Source organism: Thalia democratica, chromosome 2 (assembly GCF_965202585.1).
Source record: "Thalia democratica chromosome 2, ktThaDemo2.hap1.1, whole genome shotgun sequence".
Classification (NCBI taxonomy): Eukaryota; Metazoa; Chordata; class Thaliacea; order Salpida; family Salpidae; genus Thalia; species Thalia democratica.
In genome coordinates this window covers 9,891,249-9,900,285 of record NC_139166.1, presented here as the reverse complement: position 1 = coordinate 9,900,285, position 9,037 = coordinate 9,891,249, and positions in this window count along the sequence as shown.

Below are 9,037 nucleotides of genomic sequence, written 5' to 3'. Positions count from 1 at the left end.
TTTTAGTACAAGTGTTTTTAAAATAGCAAAACAAGCCAAAATTAAATACATATATTATAATAGAAAAAAGTATTTAATATTCATAAGTTTGTAATCTTTAATGATTTATTGTGTAAGACTTCTTTTATTATTAAAATATTTTAAAAGCTTTTTGTACTGTACAATGATACTAATCGTGTTAGGATTTTTAAAATTAGATTAAAGATTACTTTTTGAAGTATAACTTCTCTTTTTATTTTGTCAACATTTGGCTTAACTGATTTTTTATTATTTAAAAACTATTAGCGTATTACTCGAACTCTTTTAACACAACCTCTGCACTTGAAAGTCCTAACTTTATTATTTACTTTTATTTAAAATAAATTAAATGTATATTAAAATAAAAATTATAATGTTACTATTATTATCAAAAACAAATTAAACACCTTACTTAAGCTAGTATTTACTAATTTAACTAATGAATAAAGTCACAGACTAGTTTTAACAGTTTGAAGAAAATGTAAGTTTTTCTATGTAAGTAAATAAAAATGTTAAGTAATATCGAAAATGTTTCCTGCGAGCAATGAATGGTTTTGAAGTAAAACAAAGAAAAATAAAACATTTGGACGTGATTATTAAGTTTTAAGTAAGATACTTAAAATAAAACAAAAACAAATATTTCACGTTTTCGATAGTTTAATAAAAACAATATTCAAAGGCCGTTCATCATTAACTCAATAGTATCATGTAACGTTTATATAAAAACTTTGTGCAAAAAATTTACTCAATTTTCGTCAAACTTTAGTTTGCTTAATCTTAATAACTACAGATACTTTAAAGTGTAGAAACATAAAATTTTTATAATTAATCTATAAGTTTAGTATTAATAATTGCTATTTTAAAAACACTGTAATTCTTTTTTCCAAAGGATTATTTAAAGAAAAACATAAATATTGAATAAATAAACTTATACCTTAATACTTAAACATAGGTTAATACATAATCTTATAGCTTGTTTTATAATAGAAATGTTTTATAGTTTCAAATAAGCTTAACAAAAATTTGTATATCATATTCTTAGCTTGAATTTATTGAAGTAAGGTTAAGCACAAAGAAACATATTGTTTTAAAATTGAATTTTTTATCTAATTAAATCAAAAACAATATTTTTTTTTAAACAATTTTCTGCATAAGAATATTTCGTGCTGCTTAATCTAGCAAAGGTTTTATTTAATGTAATTTTTTTAAAGTGTATGTTATTTAGACTAGCCACTATTTAAAAAGGTTGAATATCTTGCAAATAAAATTTTTAATTACTTTAATGACAATATAAAAGTTTTTAAGTTATTTGTACAAAACATTCTAATGTTTAAATTTTTAGATTTACTTGAGGTTTAATATTGAATAGTTTAGATTAAATAAATTGTCATCAATAACATAACTAATAAATATTGATAATTTAATATATAAGTCAATAATTAAAATTATAAGTTATTATTTAAGTTTATTATTAATAAATTCTGTTACACTATATTTTTCATTATAAGCCTAAAAACTGATAATCGTAATACAGATAACTTATGTTGTTTTTTTATAATTTTATTGTTTTTATAAATAATTTTCTTTAAATAAATTAGTAATTTTTGTACCAGTTTATCATTAAATTACAATATTCTTTTCATAAGTCCACTTTTTAGATTATCTTAAGAAGTTTATTTTGATTTTACTTGAAAATCAGATGCAATTAACTTTTATTTTTATTTTTAATGTTAAATAGTACTATTTTTGCTGATTCTATTGGTGAAGTCATTTTTATTCCACGAAAATTAATCAAATATGTTTTTCACTTAAAAAGGTTTAGTTAGTTTAAACAAGCGTATTTCGTTTTGAACTAATTAAGTTACAAACTTAAACAAACAAAATAAAGAAACATTTGAAACAAAAGGTAGTTATAAACGCTTGACATAAGAAAAGTAATGGTTTTAAATAAATAAAATAAATAAAATAATTGATAGTTTTGAGTAGAACAAATAAAATCAAAATAAAACTTAACATTAAAACGTGAATTTTGAGTAACAAGCAAAACATTTAAAATTTTAAGACAAACAAAAACAAAATATTCGGACTTAATTTGAAATGAAAAGTAAAATACTTAAAGTTTTAAAACTAATAACTTCTAATTTAACTCAAAAAAACTCTTTTTCTAATTTGTTATTCTGAATATTTAATTATTTTTACTTAAAAATAAAAAGTAATGCACTAATAATTTTTTTTTTCTTTTTATTTATTATTATTTAATCTAAAACTTTAAGTTATTCATTAGTTTTAGATGCTTTAAATTAACAAAATTATATACTACTTATTTTAAGTAACTTAGACTTGTTAATTAAGTAACTTTATTACTGTTATTAATAGTATTTCCTTTAAATAATCTTATATTGTTTAAGATATTAAAAACCAATACAACTGCATGGAAAAAAATATTTAAAAGTTTTTGTCCATTAAATAACAGTGTTTTAAATAGATTTTTCTTTAAATTCAAAGTTTTATCTTCGTAAATATTTTCAAATAGTTATTAAGTAGTTTTAAATAGTTTCAATAATCATTTTTTAAAAAATTTCTGTATTATAGTTTTATCAAGGTTGTTACCATAAAGTTTTAAAAAAAAAACTAATAAGCATCCTATAAAAGTAATAAAAGTAAAACATTATACTTACAATTAATACACCAAAAAAAGATACAATGGAGTTTACTTTTTATTACATATTTTATATTTCACTAAGTTTGTTATGTTAAATATAGTTTTGATTTTGGTCTTTTGAATAATTTCTTAAAACAATTTCACACTTATTTATTTGCTAATGTTAAAGTTAGGTCTTTAGAGTTAGATTGTTAACAGTTCACAAAACAAAAAAATTGGTCGTAACTAGACTTAAGCTCTGATAATAATTCTAATAATAATAATTCTGCTTAACACCAAAATAAGATATTCAACTCAACTTTCTCGCTTAGGTCAATAGTCTAGTACAATGATCTTTAAACGTTTTAAAAGTGTTTTTTAATTACAATAAACTTTATCTAAAACGTTTAAACATAAGTGACTCATTAAAAAAGGTTTATCAATTAATTTCGTTTAGCTCTTCATCAGAATAAACTTGCTGAAAACTGATAATAATTTAAGGTGAATTTAGTTATAAACAGTAATTTTAAAATACCTAGCTAAAATTACGTCATAAAGCATAAAATTCTATTTAAAATGTTTAAATTACAGTAGAATTATACTTATGAATTTGAAGTTGTTTGTAAAACAAAATTGTTGAAAATAAAAACGTTTTAGATAGTAGAAACTTTACCTGAACGAATTAAATAAAAAGTACATTACAAAATACAACAATAAACGACAACAATAATACTAAAAACACGCTATTTATAAAGTTTTAAATTGTATATATCTTTTTGATTGCAAATTTACGGCCCGCGAGTTCTAATAAACAAATATTTTAGAACTAAGAGATTTTAAAAGTTTCTCGCTCTAGATAGAATTTTTAACCAACTATCCAAGTCGGTGTTTCAAAATTACTGTATATAACTAAATTATCATTATTTTTTCAGTTTATAGCAATTTAATTCTGATGAAGATATAAACTAAGTTAACTAATAAACCCTTTTTAAATAAGTCACTTATGTTTAAATTTTTTAGTTAAACTAGTACCAAAACCAAACTATTCAACAAACTTTATGTACTCATAAAACTACTTTTATGCACATCATCTAGGTTTACTTATGTAGCTACAACAAACTGTACTATTTTCGTATGCTGCATATAAACAATACTAAAGTTATTTTTAAACATAATATTAATTTTGGGCACTTATGAATGTTTCCATAAAAATTTGCTAAGTTTCGAAAGCTGAATATAGCTTTTTTTAGTCTGATTTATAAAAACACAAGTTTATAATGCAAAAAAGTGAGTTAACACAATTACCAACTACAGCATTTTACTTTGTCTAGAAATGTTTAATGTTTTTTCTTTTCTCAGAAACCAACTTATCTAGTTGGCAACATTTGGTGAAACTGCTACCATCAGACTTCTTATATACAGCATACTAGCTTTCTTGGTAACAATACACAAGCGTCCCAAGCAACGACAAACAAATTGGAAAACTATTAAGAAACATTCGTAGTGTGCGTGCGAGTAAGTAATGGCTTTTGAAGTAAAGCAAATAAAAAACATTGAACGAAATTTTTAATTTACATAAGGTGTGAATTAATTTTCTAAAGAAACAAATAACTGACGTTTGCGACATTAAAAGAAATTATTATTATTATGAAAAAGTTTATTTAGAAACAAGGATAGTTTTGTTTTTGAATTTAAAAACAACTGTTGTTCACCTTTAAGACTTGTTTTATTGAGAAAAAAAATTCAATCATTTTGTGACATGCTTAAAATTTTAAGTGTTCATATTCTAACGCAAAAAGAAAGCTATTATCAGGTTATTAGTTTGATTAAAACAAATTCTGTATTTCATAAAACAAACACTAAGCTTGTTAATGACGTAATGTTTTTTTTAGTACCAAAAAAATTTCTTTATAGTTTATAAAAATTAATTGCAGTAAATTTAATTATACATATTGTAACTGAAATACAAATTTATTTTTTTTCAATTTAAGGTACATTATTACTAACTTCTATAGTAAAAAAAATCAACAAAAACACAACTCTGATTTTTTTTTAAACTAAAATGTTTTTTTTTTTTTAATCGAGTAAAAAGTTGTTATTAGTTTATCATAAAGGTTTCTTTTTTTTTAGTAGATCATATTAATAATTTAAAGGTTTTCTAAGTCCACTGATGTATTTTAAGTATACGTACTACAACTCATAATAATTTTTGTAATATATTAATTAGTATACAGTCGGTTATTTTAGTACAAGTGTTTTTAAAATATCAAAACAAGTCAAAATTAAATACATATATTATAATAAAAAAAGTATTTAATATTCATAAGTTTGTAATCTTTAATGATGTATTGTGTAAGAATTTTTATATATTATATATTTAAAAAGCTTTTTGTACTGTACAATGATACTAATCGTGTTAGGATTTATAAAATTAGATTAAAGATTGCTTTTTGAAGTATAAATTCTCTTTTTATTTTGTCAACATTTGGCTTAACTTATTTTTTATTTTTTTAAAACCTTAAGCGTATTACTCGAACTCTTTTAACACAACCTCTGCACTTGAAAGTCCTAACTTTATTATTTACTTTTATTTAAAATAAATTAAATGTTTATTAAAATAAAAATTATAATGTTACTATTATTATCAAAAACAAATTAAACACCTTACTTAAGCTAGTATTTACTAATTTAACTAATGAATAAAGTCACAGACTAGTTTTAACAGTTTGAAAAAATAGTAAGTTTTTCTATGTAAGTAAATAAAAATGTTAAGTAATATCGAAAATGTTTCGTGCGAGCAATGAATGGTTTTGAAGTAAAACAAACAAAAACAAAACATTCGGACGTGATTAATAAATTTCAAGTAAGATACTTAAAATAAAATAAAAACAAATATTTTACGTTTTCGATAGTTCAATAAAAACAATTTTCAAAGGCCGTTCATCATTAACTCAATAGTATCATGTAACTTTTATATAAAAACTTTGTACAAAAAATTTACTCAGTTTTTGTCAAACTTTAGTTTGTTTAATCTTCATAACTACAGATAATTTTAAGTGTAGAAACATAAAGTTTTTATATTTAAATTATGAATTTAGTATTAATAATTGCTATTTTAAAAACACTGTAATTTTTTTTTTCCAAAGGATTATTCAAAAAATTTAAATATTGAATAAATAAACTTATACCTTAATACTTAAACCTAGGTTAATACATTACCTTATAGTTTGTATTAAAGTAGAAATGTTTTATAGTTTCAAATAAGCTTAATAAAAATTTGTATATCATATTTATAGCTAAACTTATTGTAGTAAGGTTAAGCACAAAGAAACATATTTTTTTTAAATTTTGTTTTTATCTAATTAAATCAAAAACAGTATTTTATATAAACAATTTTCTGCATAAGAATATTTCGTGCTGCTTAATCTAGCAAAGGTTTTATTTATTGTAATTTTTTTTAAAGTGTATGTTATTTAGACTAGCCACTATTTAAAAAGGTTGAATATCTTTCAAAAAAAAAGTTTACTTTATTGACAATATAACAGTTTTTAAGTTATTTATACAATATTATTTATATTTTTGTCCATTAAATAAATAGTTTTTCTTTGAATTCAAAGTTTTATCTTCGTAAATATTTTCAAATAGTTATTAAGTAATTTTAAATAGTTTCAATAATCATTGTTTTAATAAATTTATGTATTATAGTTATATAAAACTTACAACCATAAAGTTTGAGAATTAACTAAGAAGCATGCTATAAAAATTGAGAAGTAAAATATTACAGTTACAATTAATACACCAGAATAAGTTACAATGAATTTTATTTTTATTACATATTTTTTATTGCAATAAGTTCGCTATGTTAAATATAGTTTTTGATTTTGTTTTTTTGAATAACTTCTTAAAACAGTTTCACAATTAATTGTTTTGTTAATGTTAAAACTAGGTTTTTAGAGTTAGATTGTTATCAGCTGACAAAACAAAAGCATTGGTCGTAACGAGACTTAAGTAAAATAATAATTCTGCTTAACACCAAAATAAAATATTCAACTCAACTTTCTAGCTTAGGTCAATAATCTAGTTGTTTGTACAATGGTATTTAAACTTTTTAAAAGTTTTTTCAATTACAACAAACTCTATGTGCTCATATAACTACTTTTATGCACTTTATCTAGCTTTACTTATGTAGCTACAACAAACTGTACTATTTTTGTATGCTGCATATAAACAATACTGAAGTTATTTTTAAACATAATATTATTATTGGAAACTTATAAATGTTTCCATAAAAGTTTGCTAAGTTTCGATAGCTGAATAAAGCTTTTTTTTCTGATTTATAAAAACACAAGTTTAAACTACAAAAAAGTGAGTTAAGACAATTACCAGCTACAGCACTTTACTTTATCTAGAAATATTTAATATTTTTTCTTTTTTCTTTTCTCAGACACCACAGCTTATCTAGTTGGCAACATTTGGTGAAACTGCTACCATCAGACTGCTTATATACAGCATACAAGCTTCCTTGGTAACAATACACAAGCGTCCCAAGCAACGACAAACAAGTTGGAAAACTATTAAGAAACATTCGTAGTGTGCGTGCGAGTAAGTAATGGCCTTTGAAGTAAAGCAAATAAAAAACATTGAACGAAATTTTCAATTGACATAAGGTGTGATTTAATTTTCTAAAGAAACAAATAACTGACGTTTGCGACATTTAAAGAAATTATTATTGTAAAACCGTTTATTAAAATATTTAAGATAGTAGAAATTTTACCTGAATGAATTAAATAAAAAGTACATTACAAAATACGACAATAAACGACAACAATAATACTAAAAACACGCTATTTATAAAAATTTAAACTGTATATATCTTTTTGATTGCAAATTTACGGCCCACGAGTTCTAATAAACAAAGATTCTAGAACTGAGAGATTGTAAGTGTTTCTCGCTCTAGATAGAATTTTTAACCTACTATCCAAGTTGGTGTTTCAAAATTACTGTATATAACTAAATATACACTAAACTATTATAAGTTTATAGCAAGTTTATTCTGATGAAGAGCTAAACGAAATTAACTAATTAGCCTTTTTTAAATGAGTCACTTATGTTTAAATTTTTTAGTTAAACTGGTACCAGAACCAAACTATTTAACAAACTTTATGTGCTCATCAAACTACTTTTATGCACTTTATCAAGCTTTACTTATGTAGCTACAACTAACTGAACTATTTTTGTATGCTGCACATAAACAATACTGAAGTTATTTTTAAACAAAATATTATTTTTTGGAACATATGAATGTTTCCATAAAAATATGCCAAGTTTCGATAGCTGAATAAAGCTTTTTTTTCTGATTTATAAAACACAAGTTTAAACTACAAAAAAGTCAGTTAAGATAATTACCAACTACAGTATTTTACTTTGTCTAGAAAAGTTTAATATTTTTTTCTTTTCACAGACACCAACTTATCTAGTTGTAAACATTTAGTGAAACTGCTACCATCAGACTGCTTATATACAGCATACAAGCTTCCTTGGTAACAATACACAAGCGTCCCAAGCAACGACAAACAAATTTGTAAGCTATTAAGAAAAATTCGTAGTGTGCGTGCGAGTAAGTAATGGCCTTTGAAGTAAAGCAAATAAAAAACATTGAACGAAATTTTTAATTGACATAAGGTGTGATTTAACTTTCTAAAGAAACAAAAAACTGACGTTTGCGACATTACAAGAAATTATTATTATGAAACCGTTTATTTAAAAACAAAGATAGTTTTGTTTTTGAATTTAAAAACAACTGTTGTTCACCTTTAAGACTTGTTTTATTGAGAAAAAAAAATTCAATTATTTTGTGATTTGCTTAAAATTTTAAGTGTTCATATTCTAATGCAAAAAGAAAGCTATTATCCGGTTATTAGTTTGATTAAAACAAATTCTGTATTTCATAAAACAAACACTAAGATTGTTAATGAAGAAATGTTTTTTTTAGTACCAAAAGAAAAAGCTTTATAGTTTATAAAAATAAATTGCAGTAAATTTAATTATACAAATTGTAACTCAAGTATAAATTTGGAATATTCTAAAACTATCTTAATCTCTTATTTAGTTTTCCTAATATAAAATACATTATCGCTAATTTTATGGTAAAAATAGTTAAAAAAAAACAGAGCTCTAACTTCTTACATGTGTTTTGTTTTTTTACATCGAGTAAAAAATTGTCTTTAGTTTATCATAAATGTTTCTTTTTTGTAGTAGATCGAATATACAATTTGAAGGTTTTTTAAGTCTACTGATTTATTTTGAATAAACGTACTACAACTTAAAATAATTTTTGTAATAAATTAATCAGTGTACGGATGTTCATTTTAGTACAAG